The sequence below is a fragment of the Schistocerca nitens genome, chromosome 5 (assembly GCF_023898315.1).
Source record: "Schistocerca nitens isolate TAMUIC-IGC-003100 chromosome 5, iqSchNite1.1, whole genome shotgun sequence".
Taxonomy (NCBI): Eukaryota; Metazoa; Arthropoda; class Insecta; order Orthoptera; family Acrididae; genus Schistocerca; species Schistocerca nitens.
In genome coordinates, this window is record NC_064618.1 from 407,915,955 (window position 1) to 407,932,230 (window position 16,276).

Sequence of the window (16,276 nt, forward strand, 5' to 3'; positions counted from 1 at the left end):
AGTGGTATTGATGTACATATTTGCAGAGTGTTGACTTAAGAGTTTGTTTTTTTAAAATATGAACCTTTGATAAGTGGCCTATGTATTCTAGCCAGTTATTTGATCTCAGAAGGTGTTTCCTGTGCGCCGTAGGTTTTGTGAGATCTTGTTCGCAATTATGTTTTGCAACGGTTCCGTAAACATGGTTTGGTCTTAATTGGTAGTTGCGTCTGGCTACTCGAGTTCTGTTCGCTCGTGCCAGTTTTGTAATTGTTCGGTTGTCATGCATGCCCCCTTACGCGGGTTTATACGAAAACGCTTTAAGGTTTTGAGTGGAGTATTTTAGCAATTACGTCGCTAATTAAGACTGTAAACTTCGACAATAATTAATAACGGTTTATGGTCTGTAGTGCAACTTCCAGCTGTTAAAAGTGCGAAATTAACTGATCCGTCCCTTGATTTAATTATTAATGCCGTGATCTCACCTTGCCTTTTTCTAATGAGTTACCACATTTTCAAATAGTTATTAATCTGTTTTACGTTTACTATGTACGAGTGTCATGTTAATTCTGTCACTTCCAGGTCCCGTAAAGTTTAGAGTCTATGCCTTGTCGTTTTAAATATCTTGGACACATCTAATTAGGTCTGAAATATATGTTTTGTCCCGGTCTGGAACTTAAGAAAACTTTCCGACGTTTGGGCTTTCATCATTCCTTGCCACTTAAAACTAACTGGGCATCCGGACGGGCCCCGCAATGGTTGTAAGTGTTCATGTTTGTGAACTATTGATATTTAAGTTTTAGAGAGGCGAAGGCTGGGTACGGGGTTTGGGGGTCTGTTTGCAAGACGTCCTGAAAATTTGGGCGACTTCGGAGCATGTTATTAGCCACTGAGTGGCTTATCCGTAAGCAGAGTTAAATTATGTACATATTTCTCCTGTTCTTGCTAGGTGCTTTGCTAAGTTGGATAAATTTATTTGACCAGTAACGTTTCGGGTGATTTTCCTTACGCACATTTTGAGAAGACTAGTTCCTCGCGCAAGTGTTAACCTTTTCAATAATTTTTCTTTAATACCTTTTTAAATCGAAGCATTAGTATTGTGATTTGATATGAAACAAACTTTCGTCATGCTGTATTTGAGATCCATCATGTGTCAAACCTTACAATGATTATGAAGGAAAGCTTAGTGTTTTAAATGATTTGATTGATTTATGTTCAGTAAATGTTTTTTAAAATTTTTTGGTGCCAAGAATGAAGTTTAGTACCCCTTCGGCACGGTCCTTCAGATCCCAAGGCAACAAGGTACAGCAAGGCGTGTATCAGACTATAAAAGAAGAAAGAGATTTGAATAGTTTCAACAACTCACTGAGGATGTAGCAGCGCGAAGTGGCCGCGCTGTTAGAGGCACCATGTCACTGATTGCGCGGCCCCTCACGCAGGAGGTTCGAGTCCCCCCGCAGGCAAGGGTGTGTGTGTTCAAAAAAAGGTTCAAATGGCTCTGAGCACTATGGGACTTAACATCTGTGGTCATCAGTCCCCTAGAACTTAGAACTACTTAAACCTACCTAACCTAAGGACATCACACACATCCATGCCCGAGGCAGGATTCGAACCTGCGACCGTAGCGGTCGCGCGGTTCCGGACTGAGCGCCTAGAACCGCGAGACCACCGCGGTGTGTGTGTTGTTCTTGGGGACCGATGACCTCAACAGTTTGGTATCTTAGGAATTCAGACACCTTTTTGAACTGAGGACGTAGAGTCCTAATGCTGCTCTGAGATGAAGACGTAAGCGCCCGGCAGGAATTCGTTGCTGGCCGCATCATGCCAGTCAGAAGACTGATGATTCAAGTAAACAAATAAATAAAAATTAGTATGTAAAGCAAAATGAAAATTTAATAATCTCGGAGGATTGGAATGCACTTGTAGGAGAAGGAATAACAGAAAGGGCCACGGAAGAATGTGGTCTAGACAGCAGGAATGAGAAAGTAGAAAGAATAAGTTATGCAATAAATTTCAGATAGTAACAGCGAGTACTCTGCGAAAGAGTCACAAGAGACGGAGGTATACTTCAAAAAGACCCGACGACACAGGAAGATTCCAGGTGGATTACGTTGTGGGCAGACAGGGATTCCGAAATCAGATAATGGATTGTAAGGCGCACCCAAGAGCGGATATAGATAAAGGTTTCGTAACGACGAAGAGGATTGGAGTATTAGGGAATCATATTGAACGTGAGTATGCAAGGAAGTGGGATACTGAAAAAGTGAGTAATGATGAGAAACTATTGAACTTCGCTATGGATTTGAATACTGCGATAAGGAATATCGCAATAGGCAATTCAGCTGAAGAGGAGTGGACATCTCTAAACCGGCAACAGATGTTCGACTGTCAGATGTAGGTACAAGGAAGGTAACTCCGGAGAAATCTTGGGTACCAGATGAAATACTTCAGTTGATCGGCTCAAGGAGAAAGTACAAAAATATTCAGGGGAAGACAGAAATTCATCAACGCAAATCGCTTAGTGTGGAAATAAATAGGGAGTGCAGAGCAAGCAAGACGAAATGGCTGCAGTAAAAATTTGAAAAAATCGAAAAAGAAATTATTGTCGAAACTACTGACTTAGCACACAGATAAGTAGAAACAACATTAGGTGAAATTAAAAGCAAAAGTGGTAACATTAAAAGTGTAGTGGGACTTCCACAGCTAAACGCAGTGGAAAGAGCGAAAAGGGGGAAAGAGTACACAGAAGTCGCCTATGAGGGGGCTAACGTGATTGAAGAAGAAACCGCATGCGGTAAGGCCGATAAGGGGATCCAGTATTAGAATTAGAGATTAAACAGGCTTTGGAATACTTGAGATCAAATAAAACAGAAAAAATAGACGACATTCCATCGGAATTTCTAGAACGATTGTGGGAAATGGTAACCAAACGACTATTCAGACTGGTGTGTAGACCCTACGAGAGTAGCGACGTACCACCACACTTCCGAAAAAAAACTATCTATAAATTTCCGAAGATAGCAAGGGGAAGAAGGTACGAAAATTTTCGAAAATCTAGCTTAACATCTCATGCATACAATTTGATGATAAGAATAATATATAGAGGAATGTAAAAGAACATTGAAGATCTGTTAGATGACAATCAGCTTGGCTTTAGAAAAGATAGAAGCACCAGAGAGGCAGTTGAGCCGTGAATTTTACTTTCAAAACCTATTCTTAAGAATTTACTTTATTTACTAGCGATTCACCAAGAACACTAACACATTTCACACTATGTGAGCGTGTAAGTAGTTGTCAATTCTTAACTGGTGAAATAAATTTAAAAAATTTTATTTTTTTCAGTAAGTGGAAATTTTATTCCTAAAAGCCCTTTTTTTAAAAAAAAACAGATTTAAAATTATAATCAGAAAGCATCCTGTAAATATCAATTTACAATTTATTCAAAGGCAGAAATAATTTTTTTTTTTTTTTTTTTTTTTTTTTTGAGGGAAGTATAGGCTTTCGGGCTGAGAACGTTGCCGTTCCCTTTTAACACGGCCGTAGTCATGACCGCTCTCAACAACCTCTACAACCTCTGAAAGACTACACTGGTGCAAATGTGCAACTCATCAGATTACTTTAAACTAAAAATTTTAACAACTCACACAAACACATAAACTATGAACCTCGTAGGAGGGATGGAAATGGTACAAACACTCACATTAAAAATTATTTGCCACCGAAAGTGCAACTTGTTTTAAAAGAAGTCTTACGGTGGAAGGGTGGCAACTTTATATACTAAAATGACCATTTAAATAAAAATCCATGAAACGCAGTTTTACATAAAATGTACCAACATGCTCTACATTACACATACACCTCGCAAGATGATAGGCAAGATAAAAACATATTTCAGGAATTCAGCCTTTACGCCTTAAGCAATAAATTCGTTACCACCGAATCCGACAAATATGACAGAGGCAGCTATTAACGTACGGCAGACAGACAGACAGACAGACACTAACTGCCTAACAAAAGCGGACGGAAACGGACGAGAAAGCTGAGTGACAACTGACCAAGAACACAAGTAGAATTTAACAAGTAAATGAAACAACATATCACGAATCACTTAACCTTTAATAAACTGCGATGTCTGGCGAAGACCTGACGCAGCACGCCCAAAACGCTCTCCCGAACCGTCCGCTGCCAGCCGCTTCAATGGACGCAGGAAGGCTCGCCGATCTCCCGTCTCGCGGCGTCGCAGCTCGCGCCGGCCAGACCGATGTCGTGGGTTGACTCCTGTTTCGTGTCGGCCGCGAAGCCACTACCCCTCGCTATACGTCGCGGGCCACTGGACTCACGTGGCGGCCTCACATGCGCCGACGCTCAGGACGGACAAGTCATCTTGTGTCCCAGTGCGAGACCGACCAACCGATTGATCCAACCGCCAATGCCCATTACCTAAACAAACTCGAGCAGACTGGCGGCCTAACACATACTAGCACTCCGGTCGACAGACAGACACTGACTGCCCCACTCTGACCCGGCTGACCAACTGACCAGACTCTCCGAGACTGACAGACTGATCTTTTGCCGAGCTGATAGCGCCCCTTAAATGCACGCGAACAGGCAACTTTTCCCATTTCCCACCATAGGGAGACACCAAATCTGCGTGCGATTGCCACAGCGGCACCCTCTGCCGCGCGCTGTTCAAAATAGCAATTTTTACCACGACTCAGCAGTTCGGATTCTGCACTTGATAAAAGTAAGCAAGAGTGAAGAAAAATCAAGATAAGCTCATAGCCCCCCTCCTCCTCTTCAATCTGTACATCGAAGAAATAATGACGGAAGTAAAAGAGGGGTTCAAGATTAGAATTAAAATTCCACGTGAAAAACTATCAGTTATAAAATTCGCTGGTGACATTGCTATCCCCAGTGCAACCGGAGAGGAACTGTGGGATCTGTTGAATGGTATGAATAGTAATGAGTATATAATATGGATTGCAGGAAAACCGGAAACTGACAAAAGTAATGAGAAGTAGCAGAAAAGGGAGTAGCGAGAAACTTAGCATCAAAATTAGTTGTCAAGCAGTAGACGAAACTATGGTATTCTGCTACCGTGGAATCAAAGTGACCCATGATGGACGAAGGCAAAGAAGACATAAAAAGCAGACTAGCATGGGCAATCAGGGCATTACTGGCCTAGTGAAATCTACTGGTATCAAACACCGACCTTAATTGAAGAAAGAAATTTCTGAGAATGTACCTTTGGAGCACAGCATTGTATGGTGGGAAAACCGGGCAGAAGAGAATCGATGCATTTGAAATGTGGTGCTACTCTGAAATCAAGTAATTCTCTCAGTAAAAGAATTCGCAGCAATCCGTATCCAATCCCTCAGAAGACCAATTAAAAAAAAAAAAAGTCCCAGTGCGAAAAGAACTCGCGCACTGAAGATTCCGAGCAAAATTAACTGCCTGTTTTCGATAGTATCCACTGATCAGCCAGAACCCTATGACCACCAACCTGCTAAAGACGTAAACATGTCTAGGAATTGCCGGCCGCGGTGGTCTAGCGGTTCTGGCGCTGCAGTCCGGAACCGCGGGACTGCTACGGTCGCAGGTTCGAATCCTGCCTCGGGCATGGGTGTGTGTGTGATGTCCTTAGGTTAGTTAGGTTTAAGTAGTTCTAAGTTCTAGGGGACTTATGACCTAAGATGTTGAGTCCCATAGTGCTCAGAGCCATTTGAACCATGTCTAGGAATTCTGTGGGTATGTTATCTATCCCTTCTGATTTGTTTGATCTCAGGCATTCCAAAGCGCTTTTAATCTGTGCCTCTGATACTGGTGAAGAATGACTGCTAGTCGGACACACGCACGGTGCATGTAATGCCAATGAGCATGCTGTCCGTGTGAAGAATGGAGAACGCGCGATGTATCTGAATTTTACTGAGCGCAGATTTTGATGACCTGGAGGCTCGGAAACTTCAGGCCTTGTCGGGCTTTAGAGGAGTGTTGTGGTGAGTGTCATCAACACGTGGTGAAACCGAGATGAAATCACGTTCAGACGTCGGGGGGTTGAGCGGCGGACTTCGTAGGCTGGACAGAGCGATAAAACAGGAAAGAAGTCGGGCTTTTAATGCTGGGCAGATTGAAAGGGTTTTTATGAACACACAGTGCACTGAAATGAATGATGGGTCTCCGCGGCCGACGATCCATGCATGTGGCAGTGTTAACACCACGACATCGGCAACTACGAGTGAAATGGGCACGAGACCGCCGGCATTGGACTTTGGCGCAGTGGCAAAGCGTTGCATGGTCTGATGTATCCCGATACCTTTTTCATGATGCCGATGAGAGGGCGCGAATCCGTCGCCTTCTGGTCGAACAGCTCCTCGACACCTGCACTGCTGGACGGAGATGAGCTGGAGGCGGCTCCATTATGCTCTGGGGAACATTCCCATGGTAATTCATGCGTCTAGTGGGGCTCTTGCACCATGACAGCCGCCATGATCGTACACTGGCTGCGGACCATGCAAATCCCTTCTTAACGATCATGTTTCCCGACAGAAATGACATTTTTCAACAAGACAATGCGTCATGTCACAAGGGTAGGAGAATGATGGAGTGGTTCAAGCAACACAGTGGCGAGTTTCAGTTGATGTTCAGGCCCCCTAACTCGCCAGATTTGGACCGATCGACTACATCTGGGATGCGATTGGAGGCGGCTTCAGAGCTAGTCACCTCCCTCCCAAGAATTTACGGGAATTACGTGACTTTTGTGTGAGATGTGGTGCCATCTCCTTCCAGCGAGCTACCAAGGCATCATTGCTTTCCATGCCACGAAGCGTCGCCGCTGTTATCTGTGCCTAAGGTGGACATATCGGCTATCAGGCAGGTTGTCATAATTTTCTGGTCGATCAGTGTAGACACTGACAAGATATCGTTTTCGGGAATTCGAAGACAGTCTCGAAATCTTTACAATAGTTCCTCAGACTAGCCCGGACATACAAAAAGAAGCGAGCGGGCGACTTCAGTTTATGCGAGTAGATGTAGAATATTTAATAAAATAATTTTTATTCACTTACTCAAACATGACTACAAATTAATTTTTATGTGTGATCTCAGAAATGTTTGTCTATCATTCTTTTGACGGATGATGAGTGCACTGTATGTTATAATGGCAAAAAGATATTTTCATGTAATATAATTACAATTTACGAATTTCAGATCTTTTTTACATTACTTGTACTGTGAAACTGTGCTTCTTGCCAAATTTTTATGATTCTACGTTAAAGGGAAGTAACTTATGTGTTTTGATGAGTGAATTTCCAGTATCAAAATGTGTGACCTAAATGGCTGTATCTTTTAATTGCATTGACGTAGAATAAACAAACAAGCAAACAAACATCGTCCGGACCCTTGAAGGCCCAACGGTACCGACAGGCCGCCGGATCATCCTTGGCCTTTAGGCGTCACCGGATGCGGATTTGGAGGGTCATGTGGTCAGCACACCGCTCTCCCGGACGTTGTCAGCTGTCGTGACCGGTCTCGCAACTTCTCAATCAAGGAGCTCCTCGATGGCCTCAGAAGTGGTGAGTGCACACCGTCTGACAACAGCAGAAACTTAAAAGTTTTACACGCCAAGGGACCATAGTTCTTAGTATGTGACGTAAGTTAGAATCTGATGCGCTAAATAGTTTAAGAGAGAAAGCTGTCTTAACTGAGGGGTAGACAAACAAACAGAAGAATGAAAAATGATTTAAAAAATTTTCGTGTTGTATAAGTACATTCAACAATATTCTGATTTTTCCCTTTACCTGTACTGCGGAACTTTGCTTCTTCTACATCTACATCTACATCCATACTCGCAAGACACCTGACGGTGTCGGAATGCCTCTGTGTGAGCTCTAATCTCGCTGATTTAATCCTCGTGGTCTCTTCGCGAGACATTCGTAGGAGGGAGCAAAATATTGCTTGACTACTCGGTGAAGGTATGTTATCGAAACATCAACAAAAGCCCCTACCGAGCTACTGAGCGTCTCTCTTGCAGAGTCTTCCACTACAGTTTATCTATCATCTCCGTAACGCTTTCGCGATTACTAAATGATCCTGTAACGAAGCGCACTGCTCTCCGTAGGATCTTCTCTATCTCTTCTACCAACCCTATCTGGTACGGATCCCACACTGGTGAGCAGCATTCAAGCAGTTGGCGAACAAGTGTACTGTAACCTACTTCCTTTGTTTTCGGATTGCATTTCCTTAGGATTCTTCCAATGAATCTCAGTCTGGCATCTGCTTCACCGACGATTAATTTTATATGATCACTCCATTTTAAATCACTCCTAATGCCTACAGCCAGCTAATTTATGGAATTAACTGCTTCCAGTTGCTGACCTGCTATATTGTAGCTAAAAGATAAGGGATCTTTCTTTCTATGTATTCGCAGCACATTACACTTGTCTACATTGAGATTCAATTGCCATTCCCTGCACCATGCGTCAATTCGTTGCTGATCCTCCTGCATTTCGGTACAATTTTCCGTTGTTACAACCTCTCGATATGCTACAGCATTATCCGCAAAAAGCCTCAGTGACTTCATGATTCCAGGTCAACTGGCAGTGCCCTTTAGGTTTCGGGATGAGTGGGTTTTCGAGTTTCAAATATATGACATAAATTGATGCATTTTTTATTGTATTGACTTAGAAGCTTAAATGCCTTACAGTGCCAAAGGATCACAGGCTTTAGTAAGTGCATATAAATCTGAACTTGATATGGCAACCTGCGCAAGAGAAAAAAGAGCCACAATAGTCGGACAGACATACAGTTGGATAAAAATGATAAAAACTATTTTTTTGTGATATGACAACAAATTGATATTTTTCGGATATTTTTCCCTTTACTTATACTGTGAAACCCTGCTTCCGGCCAAATTTCATTATTCTTGGTCAAAGGGAAGTACCCTGTACATTTCATGAGTGAGTTTTCGAGTATCAAAACGTGTGAGTTAATGGTCTGTTTAGACTGAACTGACATAGAAGCTTAACATTTTCACACTGTCGGGGGACTATAGATCTTATCGTCAGACACAAATGTGAACTTGATACGTCCACCCGCTCCTGAGAAAAAGGGTTAACAGTCGACCAGGCTGACAGCGGACAACAAAGCGATCCTATAGGAACCCCGTTTTAATAGAGTGAAGCATGGAACGTTAGAAACTACTTTAAGCCGACTATACGTCCAGCGGTGATTATTGTATCTCATACAGTTCCAGTACTTTCAAATGCTAATACAGAAAAAATATGAAACCACTTTAATCTCGAGGGAGCACAAGCAACGTTAATTTGATGATAGTTCAATCAAGTTCGATCTAGTAGAGCTCATATCCAAACCATAGTGGAGCTCATTCGTATATCTTCATTCGGGTCAAATGTAAGAAATTTTTAAAGTCTACGACAACATTGAGTGTGCTAAGTGACACTGCAATGCAAGAAGGAAATTCTTTCGGAAGCACGATCCTACTTACCCCTGAACGCACAAAAAATATATGCGTGATTTTTTATTTTTTTCAAGTAAAATAAGAAGTAATCTTAAATCTGTTAATTTATCGAACAGTGCCCTTTGGACACTTTGAATCGGCAGTATACCCGTGGACTGTTCGATCAGTAAATATGCAAGGAGAAACTAAAGAATCATATCGGATAATATACTTTCATTCCTTAAACTTTCGTCCTAATGAAATCATTTTTGTGTCCACATCGGATGCTCCGTGTAACCATTCCACGAATTAGAAGAACCCCTTGCAGCCTGAACATCGGTGGTCAGCGAGAATTCACAAAGCGTATTGGACTTTTAACAAAATAATTTTATATAAGTCATTTTCAACATGTTTTTATCACCACCCGTAGGATAATCTTAGAAAAATATCAAGTCCTAGCAAAATGGTGACGTGTTAAAACAAATGGCATTTTCTTCGTTCACAAAATCGAGACAAAACGTACACCGCAAATAGATATCACAGAACGGCTAAGTATGCTGATAGAGAATTCAATTTAGAATCTCGGCATCAAATTCCGATAAAAATGGTATGTACTGTCCTCAAAATATGTTTGTCTCCAGTTTGAAAAATACGGTTCCCAGAAAAAGCCTTTAAATACTTGTTTTTTGGTACATATCTCCAGTCAGCGAATCCTGGACCACACAGTAATTCTTTCTTCGTAGCCGTGCTGCCTCTTTGGCAGCTTCTGTTACCCGTTGCTCTACTCGCTCGAAACGCTTATCATCCGCTTTCGTGCAGAAGCTTAACAGGCCATCTCAAGTTCGAGCACGTTCATGATTTCCATAATGACGGTTAGCTCGTCGATGAAATTAGATGTAAACTATTTTGTTACTGTTGTGAATGGCTTTCGGAGACACTTGCTCACAAATTGTCTTGTAACTCTGTAACGGGGTTCCTGGCGAACTTGAGACGAACACTACGATAAAGAAGACTCCCCAGAAAATATTTATCGATTGCCTGAAATTTTCAAAGAGGACTAACCGATTAAGCAACTAACATACTGAAATATTCAGCAGTGAAAAAGCGTTTGCGCTATCATAACGAGGATAAAAATTAAAAATACGACAATAATGGAATAAAATACACTATTTAGTTTGGACACTAGTCGATCGAATACGGATTCAGAAAGACTTCGTGAGGTGAAACGTAAAAGCTATCACAGAGAGCGTCCTGGTTACCACAGAAATGTAAGAGCCGGTGCTGCATCGGTATCAGAGTTTCTTCTATGTAAATAATCTCGTTTATTAGAAAGATTTTGTTAAAACTGGGCAAGCACTTCTTTATCTCTGAGTTAATAACGCTAGAAACCCTCTGTATTTCGTTCGACGGAGCTTTTTAATAGCAATGCCGTATTTCGTCTCTGTTTATGACCACATTTTCTTTTTTATTCGCGGCAGAAGTTTTGGCAGAGAACCAAATTTGGCGCGCTAGCGAGAGAGCGTTGTGGTTCGCTCTCGAACAGCAGTTCACAGCGGGCAGGGCGTTAGGGCAGCAGAGGCGCCAACTGTTGGGGACCGCGTTACTGGATTAGGTCGTCGGCTGGGGCAGCCGCAACGCAGCGATGGTGGTATGCTGATCCCACCTCTCTTGTGGGGGCGGTGTGCCGGATGATTTGCATCGCCTCAGCCACCAGCGGCTGCGGAGGATATTTCCGATCGCTTATCGCCGCCGTCGGGAGTTCATTTTTCAACCTACTACGAAGCGCGAGAATTTTCCCGAAAACTGATTTCCGAGAAGGGGGAAATAGACGTAAGAGGGCAGTGCTACTGCTACCCTGCTAACACACTGCGAGAAGCTAAGACCCGCGTTCTTCGTAAAACAAGAAGTCACTCTTTGCAAATGCCTCATTTTGTTCTTTTATTTTTCTTTATGGCCCGTAGTTTCAAGCAATTTCCGAACGTTGGTAACCTCTACAGAAAAGTACTGCAACTACAGAACGTAGAGTAACGTATATTTGATGCCCTGATTAGAATGTGGGTGTTAATCATAGAAATCAGTCCTAACACGAAAACGATATCGGTTTAAACGGATTACTAACGATCGGTTTCACACTAGCGAAAATATAAAAAAGGAATATGAAAATATTTCCTGGCCGATTAAAACTGGGTACTGGACCGCGACTTGAAGCTAGGACCTCTGTCTTTCACGGACAAGTGCTCTACAGACTTATCTGTCTTTTTTTTTTTAACTAAACCTTTTACCGAAATGAAATAAAACAAATCGAGTTTTAAAAACTCTGATTCATAGCTTAGCCGTTATCACTATATCCCTCAAATTATCTACATTGAGCAAGGAACTGACAATAATAATAAGGTTACGACAAAAAGGCCACATGAACATATTTTATAAACAGCATAAATTACTGTATGTTCTTCTCTTCGTTTCTTTATGCTATGTTAATTAGAGAAATTAAACAGCAGAACTGCAACGATTGCCACAGGATCTAAGCATTTCCTAGAACAAGAACTATACATGTATTGCCATGAAATGAAGAAATTATACGACAGTGATATGAATACATTGTTTAATTTTTGTAGCTAAAGGTGATGGTTCCAGTTTTTGTTATTAACCACTATACATATGAAATGAGTCGTGAGCTGCAAATCATATCATTGGCTTCTCTCACCATTAAAATAGCAAGAACAATAGAAATGACGACATTAGTAATAATAAAACTGTAAAAAATTGAAGACACCGAACAAAGTTTTGTCTCTGTTGCACTCTCATATTTGATCTCAAAGCAGTCTGCTTTTGAAGTCTGTTTTCTATGAAACCTCCCATGATTTTCCAAACCGTCTTGTCCATCAGTTATCCAAAGACGACTATTGATAACAGTTTACAACTTAAAAAAAGGTTTGTGTACTTAACTAAGAGAGTAACTTATAAATGTTGTTAATATTTATGAATATTAAACTGAGTTAATAAAAATTTTACACATTATAATACAAAATACAAACATGTTGGTATGTTATGCAAACTACTGATTCCTCAACTTCAAGTTAGGAGACACACTTCACAGTTCTTTCTGAATGCATGTTACATACATGATTGGGATACTGTCCACATTACTGTTTTGGTTTATTTAGAATGCTTTACTTCTCCTTCTTTGTTTTAGCTTCTTTTTCACAGACATGGCACCAACCTGTTCAAGTCTGATCTACGTGTGTAGCCGCTTCCTTGATTTTCTTTTGAAAAATACTTGTCATTGACTGAAGAATTTGCTTACATAACCTTCTATATTATTACTTCTTTATCCTACCTACAGTTTCACCAATTCGAACTCAGTTTGCAGAAGAAAAGTTTCCATTAACTGAGTTTCTTCTCACGACATTGTGGTTGTTCTGGATGAATATGGTAGTTGCATGACAGAGTAAATACTGACAGACACCATCTCTATGTCCCCCCCCCAGTTGTGGGGATACGTATTAGGCATTTGCTCAGTGGTATCAATTCTATCTTTAGAGGAATTATAATATGTCGTAATGTAGATTTTGTTTTTCTCTCCTCCTCCAGTACCTACATCTTCGTGTATTGTTGATAACATTAGCGACATCTTCGTACTTATTCTTGTTTTTACTATGTAGAATACCAAAGTAATTGGGGGCCTAACTGTTGTTGGGTCTGTGAATAAGAATACTGACGAATATAGCCATCGAATTGATGTGTCCTTCAGTATTTCTGGAATATACTTCCCATTTGACTGGCGTGTTGTTACTATAGTAACTTTATAGTCTTGGTACAATTCGTCTTCCAATTCCTCTGACTTTTACACTCGGTCAGTAGTAACATGTCGACAAGTATTTTTCTCAGTCACTGCCAGTCGTTTAACGACAGCTGCTGAACCTCTTTCTTGCTTAGACAAACTCTGCACTTTATCTGTGCAGCTTTCCACATTCATGACATATATTTATTGTGTCTAACAACATGCTTTAAGGATGACATAGGCCCTACTTGCCCGGTTTCCTCTTCATAAATACTTTGAAGGGGCAGCATACTCTAAGCAGGCTGAGTATGACATCAGGGGTTAGATGCAATCCTGGTTTAGGTCCTAGGGGGAAACGTATCGTTCTCTTTGTTGAAAGTTTCGTGGTGGACTGCTATGAACCGTCTGATTCCTTTCTTTGCAGGTGAGTAGTTTCCTCATCAAAACTAATGATTCTGATAAGTTTCCAGAATGAGATTTTCACTCTGTAGCGGAGTGTGCGCTGATATGAAACTTCCTAGCAGATTAAAACTGTGTGCCCGACCGAGACTCGAACTCGGTCGGGCACACAGTTTTAATCTGCCAGGAAGTTTCATTCTGATAAGTTGCTTGAAATATTCTCTTGACACAGTGCCCTTGGAAACAGGCTGGCCGGTTAAGTTTGACCAGAGATCGTGTACACTGATGGAATTGTCCTTATTCTCACCCGTAAGTATCAGCCTTCCTATAAAGGTGTACCATTCATTCTCAATAATGAAAGTAACATTTACCCTAACTACTTCTTCATTTGAATGTTTCACTGTAACACTCATGATGTCGGGTGTAAAAATTAACATCAAGGTTTCTCCAGGACAATGGCAAACAATACCTGCTCCCTTACTACATTTTCAAGAGACTTACTAGGTAATCTGGTTCTGTGTGATTACGTAACTTCTCCCAGACATGGCCACAGTCAAATCTCTCTCGTTCAGATCACTTTCGTAATCTGAATCTTACTACACAGCATTCTCCTTCATTTCACTTCTTGAGTTGTAATTTTCATCTAAAACTTCATTCAGAAATTTTTCTAAAGATTATTCACGTATTCTTTTAGACATTCCCGATATGAAATGTAGGGAACTGAACTAACTGGCTGTATACAAGATAAATAACCGCTAATGTCATAAAGAATCACTTCTTCTGAAAATAAACTGATCGTTGAGAACTTCAAGAAGGCCAACCAACAAGAAACATAGACTTGCAGTGTTGCAGAGGAGAGAAATACAGAATAGTATATGGAAACATTTTCTGTACCATGGAAACCTAAGAAGTGTCGTTGAACCCGTATTACAAGTTTCATTTTTTCTTGCAAGGGGGGAGTTTTGTATAAACCTTATTGACACTAAAGTTTCAAAAAAATGGTTCAAATGGCTCTGAGCACTATGGGACTCAACTGCTGAGGTCATTAGTCCCCTAGAACTTAGAACTAGTTAAACCTAACTAACCTAAGGACATCACAAACATCCATGCCCGAGGCAGGATTCGAACCTGCGACCGTAGCGGTCTTGCGGTTCCAGACTGCAGCGCCTTTAACCGCACGGCCACTTCGGCCGGCTAAAGTTTCATACAACATTCAGTTAACAATGAATGAAAGGGAAAATGTTGTATGATACTTACTTGGTCACAGAGTAAGGGGAAAAAAAGCAGTTTTGGAATCAACAGATCCTCAGCTCTTAGGTGTCCTAGGTTAAATAAATTATTGCAAATCAGTCTTAATCTGTGTTGCCACCATTTCTGCCGTGGTTTTCCTAACCCTAATTGGTCCTGTGACGAGGCTGTATAGTTGCTGCGTGCAAGCAAACAATCTCAGTAACAGGCTCTACTTTCGGTGGCAAAATATTAAATCGTGCGACCACAAGTCAGATTCACAGAACAAAGTAAAATGAAAATTATAATAAGCACTGAAAATGCCCGACCAATTATCTGTCATAGCGGTAATTTATAATTAAATGAAATATTAATGGTAAAAACAGACTCTAAAAGATAACTATAGGATCTTTGTTGTAATTAATTGTTCTTTTACTCGCTGGCGAAAGAAACTAAAAAGACCAGCGTTATTACTCTCTTTGTTCTAGCCATGAAGATAACGCACGCTAAGGCGGCCATTTCGCATTGTAAGGTCTGAACTTTATATGGTAATTTATGCTGATTGCGTATTTTTTTTCTTTCATGTGCATAGTGGCCTTCATCCAGAAGTAAAAATATTATTTGTATGGTTTACAACACGCTGGATAACTAACAACAATGAATGAACAATCGACAATTCTTGGCAGACATCTTGCGAGAAATAATTTCATTATAATTCAGTAGCGTTCCGTCATCAACGGACGCTTTAAAAGACTCGTACCATAATTATTATACAAATGAAAGTGGATACATTAATTTATGTCGTATTAATGTAAAAACTAAGTACATTCAGTTCAGTTCAGACATTGGCTGCTTCCGTAAAAATAAAGATTATTACGTTTAAAAGGGAAATACTTTCTTTAATTCAAAGCTTCCTTTTAATTAAATTTCGTTACAGTAATGATATCCTGCAGCAATATTTTAATGTGATAACACGAAATACAATCCCTGTGATTATGTCTACGTTTTTCGTCAGTATGTTTCGTCAGTATGTTTTAACAAATTCTTAAAGCACCTCACGCAATCTTATACTAACGAGGCGGTGAGTCACGCGCTGTTAAATAATTAGACCTCAGATAACTATTTTACGAAAGTATAGATTCCGGTCCCCCTTGTTATCATGATTCTTTCTTGTGTCCGCTCCGCCAAATAAGTGCTCTATTAACGCTCTTGCCGGACGTAAATAACAGTAAAGTTAGGCGCCTAGATCTTCTTAAACTCTTGTCGTCACATTCGTTGCGTACACCGTAAGTATACCTGAGACGGTGTTCGGACTGGGGCGGTAGCGGTACATTGGGTTTTCTTCAAAAAAAAAAAAAAAAATTCTCTTTCAGCCACATTTATGTTTATCACCAATTGTTGGAAGTGTTGAGTAACACATCCCACAAGCCACT